The 16,451-nt window shown below is 41.8% G+C and overlaps 1 non-coding gene across 1 annotated transcript; it reads left to right on the forward strand.

Annotated features, from left to right (window-relative positions):
• The first annotated feature begins 352 nt into the window (after positions 1-352).
• Positions 353-567, forward strand: LOC131912174 (small nucleolar RNA U3). The gene has a single exon (XR_009379571.1). It is a non-coding gene; the product is annotated as a small nucleolar RNA U3 (small nucleolar RNA).
• The last annotated feature ends 15,884 nt before the right edge of the window (positions 568-16,451 follow it).

Here is a 16,451-nt window from a genome sequence, read left to right on the forward strand (position 1 = left end):
GATAAAAGCCTCCCTCTGAAGGGAGGGAAAGTTGGGATGCCCACAACTGCCCTCTCTGTTCAGGATAGGACAGGAAGTCCCAGATGCAGCAATCAAGCAAGAAATAGAAACAAGCAGCAAGCAAAACGCTGTTCCCGCTGTTGCAGGATATTTGAGCAAACCGTGCAAAGATGTGCTGCTCATTTACCTTGCCTGTCTAAGGCACCTGATTGGTTTAGTAAAGAGCTGAATAGCCAATAGCTAATGGGGAGAGGTTAGGTGGGACTTCTGGGCAGAGAGAGGAACTCAGGATGAATCTAGGTGCATGAGAAAGATGCCAGTGAGACATGGAGAGAGTCAGACATACAGAATGAAGACTATACTTTCAGGGATCATTTCTGTAGTTTGTTACTAGAGAAGTTTCTCTGACTGTGTAGAGCACCGGAGACCACAAGGATGAGAGTAGCCTTCCCTCCTGAGCATGAAGCTGGCTCTAGGTACTGCTTTTCTGCAGCTGCCTCTTGCCATTGATGATAGGTCTTCTCTGCCTTTGGGAGAGTGAGAGGGAGGGAACACAGTCTGAGTGGAAAAAAACAAAAAGACAGACATACAGAATGGAGCAGAGGTAAAAAGCCACATGGCAGAATGTAGATTAATAGAAGCAGGTTAATTTAAGTTATAAGAGCTAGTTAGGAACAAGCCTAAGCTAAAGGCCAAGCTTTCATAATTAATAGTCTCCATGTCTTTATTTGGGGCCTGGCAGTCCCAAAAGAAAGAAAATCTAACTATACCTGTCCAATGGAGACATGGTGTTAACAAGCTTATGGAAGGCATAAATGAATTCAGTGATGTTGCCGGATACCAGAGCAGCACATGGACACTAACTGTGTTCTATACATGAACACTAATAAATCAAAGCCTACATTAAGGAAACAGTTCCATGTATAGCAGCATCTGTAAAGATATGACACTTAGAGGGAAAATACCTAAGGAGCTAAAATACTAAAAATTCAAGAGCATTACTGAAATAAACCCAAGAGCACCAATAAATAGAAATGGACAACCAATAATTGTGGATTAGAAGATGTGGTATTACTAGAATGTCAATACAACACAAAGTACTGCACATTCTATCCAATTCAATGTAATTCCCATAAAAATTCTGTCAGTTTTGAAGAAAGAAAAAAAAAGCCTGGAAAATTCACTGTGGACCCAACTAGCCAAAATTATTTTGAAAACTAAAAACAAAGTTGAGTCTCCCATCCCTTGATTTCAAAACATATTACAAACCTACCAAAAGTTTGTCATGTACTTAAAGAGAGATACAGAGACAGACGGGATAGGTGAGAGGTGGGAAGAAGGTGCCTTCTCAGCAAGACCGTGCAACAGGGAAAAGACAGTATTTTCAGTACATACTGTTGAGAAAAATGTATCTCCACACATAAGACAACAAACAGCTTACAACAGATCAAAGACAAAGGTATGGCCCCAAAGTGTGCAACTCCTGGAAGAAAACAGGAGGAGATCCTAAAGTACTGTATCCAGCCAGGATTTCTTGGCTATAACCCCAAAACCACAGGTAATAAAGGTAAATGTGGTGGTTTGAAAGAGAATGGACCCTGAAGGGAGTGGCACTATTAGGAGGTGTGGCCTTGTTGCAGGAAGTGTGTCATTGTGGGGGTGGGCCTTGAGGTCTTTTTTTCAAGCTTCACTCAGTGTGGCCGTTGGTTGACTTCCTGTTGCCTGCAAGATGTAGCACTCTCTGCTCCAGAACCATGTCTGCCTGCATGCTGCCATGCTCCCTGCCAATTAAATGTTTTCCTTATATAAGTTGCCATGGTCATAGTGTCTCTTCATAGCAATAAAAAATACCTAAAACAGTGAAGATAAGTAAGTTTTACTATGTAAAAGTTCAAAAACAGTTGAGCAAACAATACAATAAACACAATGAGGGTTAAACTATAGAGTGAGGGAAACCAAAACATATATCTAAAGGAGGATTGATATTAGAAATGTGTTTTTAAATGCCTGAGGCCAATACACACAACAAAATAATAAGTTAAATCCAAAGTAGCTCAACCAGTATTTCTCTAAGAGTGATAGAAGAAGGCTAAATCTCATGACAGGAGGCCCAGCATCTAGAGAAGTGTCAATCAAAGCCTACCAGGATGCCCAGCACAAGGATAGCAAGCCTGGTGCTGACGGAGAAGTTAGAGCCTTCATCCGTTGTTCATGGTGATGGGAAATGATGCCGTTGCTGTGAATACAAACTAGCAGCTAAGTTCAAACAGAGACCCCAAGTGACTCAGAAATTCCATTTCTGGTTATAGACTACTTCCCCTATACCTCAAAACAAACTTGAAAGTATTCCAAAGAAATATTTGCCTATTCTTGTTCAAAACTCATGTTCATTATATGTTTTACTCATTATAAGCAAAAGGTAGAAACAACCGAAGTGTCGTATAAACAAAATATAGTATATACATGAAGTGGTATTATTACTATTGAGACTCAAAGAGGAAGGACATTTTGGCACATGGTGTAGCACCAGTGAATGCTGAGGGTGTAACAAGCCCTCCACAAAGCTATAAATGCTGTGGTGTGGATGACAGGAGTCTCCGGAGTTCTCAAATAGACTCTACAATAGTTCAGCAACAGACTACACAAAGGTGGGTTTAGGGACTGGGCGATGTGAAAGCAAGAAGTTGTTGTCTGAATGCCCTTAGTCCCTCTGAACTGTCCTCTTAAAAATGCTTAGGATAGGGCTGGAGAGTTGACTCAGTGGTTAAGAGCATTTGTTGTTCTTCTAGAGGACCCAGCTTCCATTTCCAGCATCCACCGGGTAGCTCACAACCATCTATAACTCCAATCCCAGGACATCTGATGCTCTCTTCTGATCTCCCAGTGCAGTAGGGATGCATGTGGTGCACAGACATGCATCATGCATACAGGCAAAACTCACTCATAAGTATAAAATAATAAATAAATCTAAAAAATTTTTGAAAAATGCTTAGGATAGAAATTTTGTTTGTTTAGTTCACCCCAATTAAAGATTTAAAATTAAAAGTAAAAATGTTAAAATAAGCCACAGATCAAGAGAAAACCCAGAAAAGAACAAACCAAAGTTGATTCCTTCTTACTTCTGAGATAGAGAGATGTAGATGTAACCAACCATCTTATTAAATAAGAAACACAGAGCCGATTCAGAGAAGAAAGCCAAGAGGTCAGAGCTAAGAGCCTTACTCTTCCTGCTTCAACGATCCTCTTCAGCCAAGAGAGCTCTCCGAAAAGGACCTACTTCCTGTGTGTTTGTCTTTATATAGTCTTTCTGTTCTGCCTTCTCCTTGGTTGTAAACCCAAACACATGACTGCCTCGTCACTGCCTTTCTGAAGACTTCCAGGTCTTCTATGGTTGGGATTGAGATTAAAGGCGTGTGTCTCCAATGCTGGCTGTATCCTTTTACACACAGAGATCTACCTAGCTCTGTCTACCAAGTGCTGGGATTAAAGGTGTGCGCCACCACCGCCCAGCTTTTTCTATGGCTCTAATAGCTCTGACCCCCGGACAACTTTATTTATTAACATACAATTAAAATCACATTTCAGTACAAATAAAATACCACCGTAGAGGGAATGAAAACCATGATTTCCCCCTCTGTCACCGACTCACTCTCTGGAAACCAGATGCCATATCAGAGAGGCCCCTGTGGCAGGCCCAGGTGGCTTTCAGCTGACCATCATCAAGGCACTGAGTCCTTGGTCCTGCTAGGAACAGAATTGTGTCAACTTTCACGTGTGTAAGTCTGAGGTGCAGCCATACATGACCGTGTCAGCATCCTCCAGCCTGAAGATAATGTGAGCAGGTGTCTTCTGCAGTATTCACAGGGATGAGTCTAGAGCAGTCCTCAGCCAACACTCTAGAAGGTGCCCTGACTTTCATTCTGAGACCTAGATAAGAATCCTATTTTAGTACAAGTCAGGGGTTTCTCCTTAATGACACAAACTTCCTCAACAACTACAATCATTTTGCCTGTTCCTGCTGTGTCCTGAGTTTTACCCAGCTCATAGCCACTTTCCTCACCAAACTGCACAGCTGACCCACAACTGAACTGGACTCATGCTCCTTCCCTCATCAAACTGCAGTGAGCAATAACCGTGCCATCATCTAGATGATACAATTTTAAAAACATCCCCTGTCATACAAATCTTTTAATTTTCAATTACTTTTAAAATTAACTGCCTTTGAGTTTTGGGGGCATAGGCAGAGTATGGCCAGATTCTTTGCCAGGATATAGTGTGGGTGGGCTCTAGCCTAGCTCCTAACAGCATCCTGGTTCACCTCTGAAACCTCAATACCTCATAAGCACGGTCTTTGCTGTCTGCACTTCTTTTGACATTTTGGTCTTGCACACCCCTACCAGATGGTACACTGAACTCTACCTAGAGCACTTCTAGGACTTCTCCAGCTCACAGTACCAAGGTTCTCCACATCCGTTCTGCAGAGCAGTTCCAAAGGCTTACAAATCACCTAGCTAAATAGTCACATCAACTCTCCATTTCCAAGTATTATCGCATTTTCTCATCACTATGAGCAAATGTCCTGAGGAAAAACAGTTTTTAGTAGTGGGGAGGTTTGTTTGAGCTCATGGTTAGATGGTTAGGGTCTGCCATGGTAGGAAAAGCAGGAGAGCAGGTAGCTCCATGGTGAACTGAGGTCATGGTTTGATGATTAGGGTCTACCATGGTAGGAAAGACAGGAGAGCAGGCAGCTCCATGGTGAACTGAGGTCATGGTTAAATGGCTAAATCCACCATGGTAGAGAAGACAGGATGTCAAGCAGCTCCATGGTGAACTGAGCTCACAACAGCTACTTGCTCACACCTGATGGAAGCTAAGGACAGACAGTGAGGACTGAGCTATACACCTCAAGGCTCAATCCCGAGATTCACAAGTCAAACACACTAACATGTAGAGACATTTTCTATCTAAACTGCTGTGACCTGAGAGGACAACTATGGGCCAGACAGTCCCCACACATCTCATACTTACTGAATGAACTTTCTCTTTGACTTTGTGTGCTCTTAACTAGCTATGGATGTGTAGCAAATGACCCCAAATTTTTACAGCTTCAGAAGACAGTGTTGATTATCTTACAGTGTCTACAGCTGGTAACTCTCTACTTAGATTTGTAGTGCCCTGATTTGGAGTCTCTCATAGGCTCTAATGAAGGTACTGGGCAATATTATAGTAACCTTGAAGTTACTTTAGCCAGTGAAGGATCCACAGAGGCTCCTCAATTCATGATGCAGTTATATCCTTATGAACTCATTGTGAACTGAGACTCCATTGTTAGTGGAACTATTAGGAGATGGGAATGCATTTACTATACACACAGCCAGATGAACATCACAGCCTTAAATGTTCTCAAATGCTCATATCAGCCCAATACAATAGTGTTCCCTGACTGACCATGGCTCTAATGTAAAACCTTGGATGGTCATATGAATACACTTTTGCAGCATTGCTACAGCCATGGAGCAGGATCCTTGTAAACCCTGGCTTTATCCAGGGCACAGATTGTTTGGGTGACACCAGCTCCTCTGGCTGAGAGCCTAGCCCTGTGTCATCCAGGGCACTGTGTGAATCTGGGAAAAGACAGTTGACCTCTTTGACTCCCAAGCTTCTTTACGAGGACAACTCAAAGAGTGGGGAAGGAAAGTTCTGTTGGAAACACCTCCTCTCTGTGAACAGTGGTCACTAGCCTTCAGCAGGATAGAAGAATAAAAACCTAAGTAAAATTAAATAAATCAAAGCTAGGGAGAGGAGAGGGTGGTGCAACCTGCTCAACCAGCTGAACTAGAGGCCCCGTCTTTGATTGGCACTTCACTCTTTTCAAATGCCTTGTAGCAAGGCAGCCTAGGATGTGTCTGCCCTAGACCAATGGATGTGAGCTGCTCAGAAATAAGGTGAGAGCATCCATTCATTTGTTTTTCAGCCAATAAATATTTATTAATGGCCTACTTACTCATTGCCAGGCACCAAAATAATTTAGTGAGGATGAAGGGGAGGGAAACAGGTAGGGAGAGAGAGGAGGGAGGGAGGGAAGGAGGAAAAGAGGGAGGGAGGGAGGGAGGGAAGAGAAGAGAGGGAGGGAAGAAGAGAAGGGAAGAAGGCAAAAAAAGAAGGGAGGGAGGGAGGGAGGTAGAGAGGAAGAAAAGGAGGGCCTTCCTAATGATTCTGAAACACATTCCACTGGTCTGTTGAGGTATTCAGGCATTAGTTACTTCATTACAACATATTATTTAATTAAGTGAAACTATGATCAAGACATGTTTGCTATTGAGCAATATACCTCTAGAAAGACACACAAAAAATAGGCATATGGAGCTAATCCTCCTGGCCTGGAGACCCAGGAAGCATAGATGTTCCTCCTCTTCCTCATGTCTCTCTACTAGGGACTCCACAAAGTCTCACCAAGTGTTTGACAGGAAGCCCCCAGCTGCCTAACACGGCCTACAGTCACAGGTAGCAAGTGTGAGTCACCTCTTTCTAGCCTATCTTAACTTGGAGCTCCCCAAAGTCCTGCCCACTACCAGTCTGACACCTCTTCTACCTCTTCTCCTAGCCCCTTCTCATGTCTGGCTCTGCAATTACCTGTCTCCTGCCTTCCAGGGACCCTCTAGCTGCCTCATGTCCCAGAGACCCAGGTTGCAACCTTGTGCTTTCTCCTGGCCTCTCTCTACTGGAGATTCCCCATAGCCTCCCTCATCAACCAACTAGGAACAAACATATGCTTCTTCTCTTTGTCCCTCCCTGCTTCAGAATCCCAAGCTCCCCACCTGTCACACAACCAGGACCTCCCAGCTACTGCAAAAGGCCACAAAGGAGCACATGTGGCCCGTGTTGTAGTTTCAAAACTCATATCAAAAGATACTTTTGATGCCCAGGTCCCATTGTAAGAACACAAGCAATATGAAAATCTAAAATAATGTGTCCCCCACAGAACACCAACTGCATAGTGATAGTCTCTAACGAGAACAACTCGGACAAAACGCAGGACACAGAGTTCAAAAGGACGATCCCAAACCCATTCAAAAGGCGTTCAAAGAAGACAAAGACTCAACATTTGAACAAACTTAAAGAGTAGAGGAATGAATTAACTGGTTAAAGCTAGGAAAGCACAATAAAGCAACAGAATGTAATTTTAAAAAAAGACAACGTAGAACTTGAGAATAGAATTCAATAAAGAGAATATGGCTAGAGAGAACCTATCTCAGCATAATAAAAGCTACATATGAGAGACTTAGAGCCAACATCATCCTAAATGGAGAAAGAACTCAATGCATTCCCACTGATATCAGGAGCAAGACAAGGGAGTCCATGCTTCCCACTCCTATCCAATACAGTGCCTGAGGTTGTAACCAAAGCAGTAAGACAAGAGAAGGAAATAAGAGGGTTACAAATAGGAAGGAAGAAGCCAAAGGACCTGCAGACGGCATAGTTCTATACATAAGAGACTCCGCTAAAAACTTTCAGCAAAGCAGCAGGTTACAAAATCAGCATACTGAATCAGTAGCTCTGCTGGCAGAGGGAGATCAGTTTTCTTTAAGGAAATGGCCCTTGAAGGCTGTCCAGGATCCAGTGGATGGCCCTACATCCATGTACATTGTAATATCACTGATAGGTCTCACTGGGCTATGAAAAGAGGACATGGAAGAGAGGCTTGGGGGAGGGGCTTAGGGAGGCATGGAGGGGGGTTGTGGATTAGTATAATCAAAATCCATCTATGTATAAATTCTCAGAGAGTTCGTTTTAAAAATCAGTAGTTTTCCTAGATACCAATGACAAGCACACTGGCAAAGAAATAAAAGAAAACTCTGCCATTCACAATACCCTTAAAAAAAACCCCACAAACAAAACAAAAAACTTGAGGCCTACTAAGAGGGATGCCATTCTTGGTACTATGAACCTGGCTTAAAACGTCTGACTTAGAAGGTAAGAGACCCTACCCAGGAAACTTGCTATTGTCGTTTAGCTAAACAAAACTATAGGACCAAGCTGCCTTGTAAATATTTGTGCTTTACCTCTACATAAATGCTACTCTCATCCTTAATCAAAAAACTTCTCAGAGAAAGTAGGTGAATGCAGAGATTCATGGCTGTCCAAGATACTGAGAGTAGGTAATGGGGAGTGCTCACCCCTGAACAGGACATTCCTACCACCCCTTTGTCTCAGAGGGTGGGAAGAATATCTAGGTCACAACCTTAGCCAGAGAGACTTCTTTCTGCAGAGGTAATGCAGAGTCTAATTTAGTCAAACCAATGAGAAAAAGAGATCAGGAGTGCTCAGTCCTAAATGAAACATCCACTTTAACCCCACCTCCACCCCCGGGCCCAGGGAACATCATGGAGGAGGAATGTTAGAAAGAATGTAAGAACCAGAGAGTGATGAAGAGCGATGTGAATTCCTGTTTCATGAGTGTATCGTGGCTGCTTCTCTCATGAACTCACAGTAGCTGTGGTCACCTACACATGACTGCACAAAACCAAGCCAGTCAAAATTCCAGTATGGATGTGAGGGGGTTCATGAGACCACACCCCTATCCGAGGATTGATTGGCAGCTGATGGAGGCTATGCAAAGGACAGTAATTTTTCTTTAGGATATGGCCACTACCAAGCATCAGTGAATGATCTCACACCCATAAGCACAAGGTCAGCACTAACTGTACACAATGAGATATTTTTAAAATGAAGAAGAAAGCATGACATTGCAAGGGAGATACATTGAAGGAGCCCAAGAGGAACTGGAGGGAGAAAATGTCAGTAAATAGAATCATATTACATCGTGCACATGTATGAAACTCTTGAAGAATAAATACATTTTAAAAATTAATTGGCAAACAGTGTTTGCATATCAAAAAGAAGTACAGGAGTAAAGCAGAGACACAGCTCGGTTAGCAGAGTGTTGGCCTAGTGTGCATGAAGCCCTGAGTTTGGTCCCCAGCGCTGCAGATCCTGGGTGTGATGGCCCACAGCTGCAGTTCCAGCACCAGAGAAGCGGAAGCAGGATGGTCAGCAGTCCAGGCTCATCCTCAGCTACATAGCTAAGAATCTGAGGCCAGCCTGGGCTCTAGCCCGTATATGAGATGAGGGAAGGGGGGCCTCTGGCACATGTACCATTACTGCCCTGTCAGGATAGTCATGAAGCTGTTAGCATAGTCTCAGCATTATGTGGTCACATAGGCAGACAACTATAGGGATAGACTGCTTCTCAACTTTGATATCCAGCCTCATTGATACCTCCATCCATTTGGATGTCACTTGGCCTGTCTTTTCCAGAACCTTTGCCCTGAAGAAACTTGTCATGGAACTGGTAGATGAAACAAGATAGGTCACACAGTATCTGTGTGAATGGTTTATCAGAAATTGCAGAATGCCAGGTGCCTGGAGAAAGCTGCAGACGGTGATGATGGTGTTGTCAAGGGGACCCAGCCAAGTTGCTTTAGGATGTGGACTTGTAGAGCTGGTGTGTTTGTATGTTTGCGGTCATTGACCGGGGTGATAATGAGAAGATGACCAGTCATGTCACTTAGCTTAGGATTCAGAGGAGCTACCTGCCCATGGGACTTTCACTGGGACAACTAGGGAGGTTGGTACCCTAGCATGGACCCAGCTGGTATGCCACAGTAGAGGAGGTAGGAGAAAAGGGTAGTGTGGGTGGTAGATTCTCATGGAGATGGTAGCATCAATGACTGTGGTCTGGACCCTGCAGCAGGGTGATGCTTGGGAAAGGATCTTAGTCAATTATGGCTGCCAGTATTCATAGCCTTTATCCCCTTCCCCCAGGCAACTCCACATTATTGATCATTGAAAAGAAGTACCCAATAAACCTCAGATTTGAATGTCCTCTTAGTTTACCCATATAGCCTGCTGCTCTGGTTTATATAAAACAGTAAATTGCTCCTTTTCCATCAAAGCTAACCTAATATCTGAGGGCAAACTCAAGCCTGACACACATTTCTTTCTTTCTTTTCTTTATTTTTTCAATAACAGCCCTGGATGTCCTGGAACTTGCTTAGTAGACCGGGCTGGCCTCAAACTCACAGAAATCAGCTTGCTTCTGTCTCCTGAATGCTAGGATAAAAGGCATGTGCCACCATTGACCAGCTTCTGACATGAATTTCTGAGAGGTGCACCTGACTGGTGCTATAGCTGAGTACAGGTGATTAAATCTGTTGCCTTTTTGATGTCTATACAGGAGGGAAATACGGATGACTTACTTCTACTGCACAGGAACTCTTGCCCAGCCTTAGGTCACCTTGGTGACTGATCCTGAGAGTGACTAGGTCCTAATCCTGGTACATCAGAGATCTCATGATACAGTTTCAGAGAATGGCATGTCTGTTATAGCCAGCGATGCATCCCCTTCACCTGATTGGAATCTTTGCCATTTCTTTCCATTGTGGCTGTCTCTGCCCCCTTCAAGGCTGGGGCTGATGTTTGTTTGGGCTACATAAGAATGAACAGGCTTCGGAGGGCATCTGGCCACATCCCACTTTGAAGGTAAGCAAACTGAACTCAGAGACAGGCAGATACTCATGCAAAGTCACTGCATGTGGATGGATTGTGTCTATATTCCCAACAAATCCATATGTTGAAGTCCTAACACTACATCATGTGAACATGTGAAGATAAGGTCTCTACACAGAGGACATGTAGGTAGGCTCTGCTCAAACATGACTGCATCATTTTAAAAAGGATAAAACTGGACACTGACATGCACACAAGAAGAATCTCAGAAAAAAGTGAGGGCAGAAAGGCTGTGTTTGTCCAAGCCAAGGGACACTGAAGATTGACAACAAACCATAAGAATTGGGGGAGAAAGGAACAGGCCAAGTCTTCCAGCTCTCAGGTCTCCAACTCTAAGCTCTTAGCTCTCCAACTAACTCTGCTGATAACTTATCATGGACTTGAAGAATTGTGACCCCATAAAATTATGTTGTTTATGTCAGTTAGTTTGTGAGTGTGAGTGTGTGTGTGTGTGTGTGTGTGTGTGTGTGTGTGTGTGTACATGTATGCCTGTTTAGAGATTAGTCATACTGACCCAGGCCCACCCTTTGTCCTCAATTTAATGTGATGACCCCTGCAAAGATTCTATCTCTAAATATGTCCACATTTTGAGATAGTTGGGAGTTAGAGTAAATGGATTTAACAGGTGAACACAAATCAATCTGTAAGTTTTACCTAGTCATTTTTAAAGCAGAGAAGATAAGATCCCATTCCATGTCTGGCTCCCAAGACAATGCTGTGTACCTACACACTCATGCTCGTGCTAAGAGAAGACACTCTGAGCCTGGACTCCATGCCCTGGGACTTGTTGAAGGTGTGGCATGCATAGGAATGAACATGCCATGATGAAACTTGTCTCTTTGTCTGCTAGCCTAAAAGAGAAATTGTTTAATAACTGTAACACGTTGGCTCCCCGACCTTTTCTCATTTCTCTCTGTCTTTGGCATGCATGTTTTAAGGCCATCAACCAACACCCTGTCACCTGTCCCTACCTCCTGCCACGGGTTCTTGGCAGGGCACAGGAAGTCTCAACAACTACCTACCTCTCTTCAAAGCATTTTTCTCCTACCTTTGATTTTTATAGGTGCTTTGTCTATAATTACATGGTTTGCTGCATGTCTTGTTTAATAATGACTAATATGAACTACATGTACCAGCAAAGAGCAGCACATAACTAAATGAGCATTTAATAACTAGTATTCATTAAGGCAATTATTTTAATAAATTAGGCTCAGTTAAATATAATCATTTCACCATGATTTTTAAAAATAAAACAAAACAAAACAAAAACCCTACCTGGTATAACATTGAAGCAAGAACAAAGAAGTAGGCAGAAATAAGAAAGGCCAAGATGGCAGTGGGGAGCCGCTAAGAGATCAGTGATGATAAAGATAAATGTTTTAAGGAACTTGGAAAAATATAGTTTATTGTGTATTTAATATAAACAACAAGAGTGAATACTCTTAAAGAGCCTCCCAACAATTATGACCTTTTTCTGTCTTTAAGCCTTCAAAGCCAGCCAAGGAGCAGGAGTTTTCACATTATTGCCACTTTAGAGATGAGTGTGCCAGGGCTTGCCTCATACACAAGCACAGCTAGGCAACCTCCCTTCAGAACCTTGACTCCTCACCCCTTGCCTCAGGAGTTGGAAATGAAATGCACCATCTCCAGCTAAACCACAGATCATGCCTGCTGGAAAACCAGGTGGGCACCCCAGTACCAACTGCAGCCTTCCCTCTGCCCTGCCCACATCTCTTGTGGAACCCACAAACCATCCATTCCTAACCCACCCCCAACTCATCACTGTATCCCAGACCTCAACTCCAAAAGGCACCCCCTGCTAACCCAAGGGCTGCCCCTCCCAGGGCAACAACTATGACCCGTATCTCTCCCACTGCTCCTGAGATCCAGTCCCCTAGGCTCATCTGAGCTCTGTAGCTGGAACCCTGCTGTGGTCTCTCTTTCCTCAGTGACCCCATCCCCAGTGGATTAAAAAGACCTTCTCCAACCTTTCTTCCCCAACTCATCCCAATTATCCAGCCTCCAATATCAGCAGCATTCCCTGTGAACACATCAGCTGAACAGGCCAGGAAAGTAGGCAACACACAGCCACCACACTCTCTAAAAAATCCAGAAAGGAAACAAACCGAAGAACAAAACACCCATCCAGCAAAGACAGATCTAGAAAGCAGCGCCTAGACCTTTAATCATCCCAAATTCAGATGCCTAGACACCAGTGTAAAAACACAATCAACAATGGTCTGGACAATATGTCTCCACTAGAGCTCAGCTATCCTACCACAGCAGGTCCTGAATATTTCAACATAGCAGAAGCACAAGAAAAGGACCTTAAAATAGCCTCTATGAATATAATAGAGATCCTTAGAGAGGAAATTAATAAATCCCCTAAAGAAATTCAGGAAAACACAAACAAACAATGTAAGGAAATAAATAAAACTGTTCAAGGCCTGAAATTGGAAATAGAATCAGGAAAGAAAATCCAAACTAAAGGAATTCTGGAAATGAAAAACGTAGGAATTCGAATAGGAACGATAGAGGCAAGCTTCACCAGCAGAATACAAGATATGGAAGAGAGAATCTCAGGCACCAAAGATATAATAAGAAGAAAAGGATACATCTGTCAAAGAAATCTTTAAATCTAAAAACTCCTGACACAAAACAGGCAGTTAACGACACACATGAAAACATAGGAAATAAAGAACCTCACACCAGCAAAATTAAAAGAAGGGAATCACACACACACACACACACACACACACCACCACCACCACCAACAACAACAACAACAACAACAACAGCAACAACAACAACAACAACAAAAATAACAAGAGTCAACAATCATTGGTCATTGAGATTTCTCAATATCAACAGTCTCAATTCCCTAATAAAAAGACACAGAATAACAGAATAGATGCAAAAATAGAATCCATCCTTCTGCTTTATCCAAGAAACACACCTCAACATCACGGATAGACATTACCTTAGGGTAAAGGGTTGGAAAAAGATATTCCAAGCAAATGGACCTAAGAAGCAAGCTGGTGTAGCCATTTTAAGATATAACAAAATTGACTTCAAACCAAAACAAATCAAAGGACATAGTGGTGGCACATGCCTTTAATAGAAGCACTTGGGAGGCAGAGGAAGGCAGATCTTTGTGAGTACAAGGCCAGCCTGGTCTTCAGAGTGAGTTCCAGGACAGCTAAGGCTACACAGGAAAAAAAAAACAGAGATAGGGAAGAATACTACATATTCTGAATACTACATACTCATTGAAGGAAAACTCCACCAAGATGACATTTCAATTCTTAACATCTATGCCGCAAAACACAAGGGCACCCAAGTTTGTAAAAGGAACACTACTATAGCTTAAATCACAGATTGATTCTCATTCATTGATAATGGAAGACTTAAACATCCCACTCTTACCAATGGACAGGTCATCCAGACAAAAACTAAACAGAGAAATACTGAAGCTAACAGATGTTATAAACCAAATGGACCTAACATATTTACAGAATACTTCACCCAAACACAGAAGAATATACCACTTTCTCAGCACCTCATGGAACTTTCTCTAAAATTGACCACACACTCAGTCACAAAGCAAGTCTCAACAGACACAAGAAAATTGAAATAACTCTCTGCATCCTATAAGGCCATCATGGACTAAAGCTGAATATCAACAACAGCAGAAACAACAGAAAGTTTACAAACTCATGGAAACTGAACAACTCTCTACTGAATGAAAACTAGGTCAAGACAGAAATAAAGAAACTAAAGACTTTCTAAAATTCAATGAAAATGAATACACAGCATACCCAAACTATGGGACACACGAAAGAGGTGCTAAGGGTAAAGTTCATAGCACTAAATGCCTACATTAAAAAAAAATTGGAGAGATTTCATACTAGCAACTTAACAGCACACCTGAAAGCTCTAACAAAAAGAAATATGCACATCCAAGAGGAGCAGAAGGCAGGAAATAATCAATCTGAAGGCTGAAATCAATAAAATAGAAATAAAAAATACAAAGAATCAATGAAACAAAGAGTTGGTTCTTTGAAGAAAATCAACAAGATAGACAAACCCTTATGCCAACTAACTAAAAGACAGAGCAAGAACTCAAATTAACACAAATCAGAAACAAAAGGGAGGCCATAATAACAGACACTGAGGAAATTCAGAGAATCATAAAGACATACTTAAAAATCCTATATGCCACCAAATTGGAAAATCTAAAAGAAATGGATAGTTTTCTCAAAAGTAGCACTTACCAAAATTAAATCAAGATTAGATAAGCAATTTAAATATACCTATAACCCCTAGTGGAATAGAAGCTGTCATTAAAAGTCTCCCAACAAAAAAAAGCCCAGAGTCAGATGGCTTTAGTGCAGAATTCTACCAGACTTTCAAAGAAAAATTAACACCAATACTCCTCAAACTAGTCCACAAAACAGAAACAGAAGGAATATTGTCTGATTTATTTTATGAGGCCACAGTTACCCTGATACCCAAATCACATAAAGACTCAACAAAGAAAGAGAATTACATACCACTTTCCCTTATCAATATAGATGCAAAACTACTCAATAAAATACTTGAAAACCGAATCAAAGAACACACCAAAAAGATCATCCACCATGGTCAAGTAGTCTTCATCCCAGAATTCAATATAAAAAATCAGTAAATATAGTCCACCATATATACAAACTGGAAGAAAAAAAAAACCACATAACCATCTCATTAGATGCAGAAAAGGCCTTTGACAAAATCCAACACCCTTTCATGATAAAAGTCCTGGAGAGATAGTGAATACAAGGGACACGCCTAAACATAATACAGGAAATTTATAGCAAGCCGACAGCCAGCATCAAATTAAATGGAGAGAAACTCAACGTAATTCCACTAAAATCAGGAACAAGACAAGGTTGTTCTCTCTCTCCATATCTCTCCATATTTATTCCAAATAGTAGCTGAAATTTTAGCTAGAGCAATAAGACAACTGAAGGAGATCAAGGGGATACATATTGGAAAGGAGGAAGTCCAAGTATTGCTATTTGCAGCTGATGATAGTATACATAAGTGATCCTAAAAATTTCTCCCAGGGAATTCTAACAGCTGATAAACACTTTCAGGAAAGCAGCAGAATACAACATTAGCTCAAAAAAATCAGTAGCCCTCCTATCTACAAATGACAAATGGACTGAGAAAGAAATCAGGGAAACAACACCTTTCACAATAGTCTCAAATAATATGCAATACCATGAAGTAACTCTAATCAAGCAAGTGAAAGGCTAGTATGATTAAAAACTTCAAGTCTTTGAAGTAAGAAGTTGGAGAAGATATCAGAAGATGGGAAGATCTCCTATGCTCATGTATCTGTAGGATTAATAGTAAAAATAGCCAGCCTACAAAAAGCAATCTACAGATTCAATGCAATCACCATCAAAATTCCAACACAATTCTTTACAGACCTTGAAAGAACAACTCTCAACTTCATATGGAAAAACAAAAAAAACCAGAATAGCTAAAACAATACTGTATAATAAAAGAACAGGTGGAGGTTTCACCATTCCTAATTTCAAATTGTACCTCAGAGCTATAGTAATAAAAACCACATGGTATTGATAAAAACAAACACATTAATTAATGGAAATGAATTGAAGACCCAGACATAAACAGACACACCTATGGACACCTGATTTTTCATAAAGAAGCCAGAAATACACACTGGGAAAAAAAGAAAGCATCTTCAACAAAAAAGCATAGCGCATCCTTGTTGGTAATACAGTAATACTGAGGTTTCCTACAAGGGTAGACCAGCTAATTGGACAAACCACATATCCCGTGGTAAACAGAGTGACTAGAAAGACAGACATCCT

This window comes from Peromyscus eremicus, chromosome 5 (assembly GCF_949786415.1).
Source record: "Peromyscus eremicus chromosome 5, PerEre_H2_v1, whole genome shotgun sequence".
Lineage (NCBI taxonomy): Eukaryota > Metazoa > Chordata > Mammalia > Rodentia > Cricetidae > Peromyscus > Peromyscus eremicus.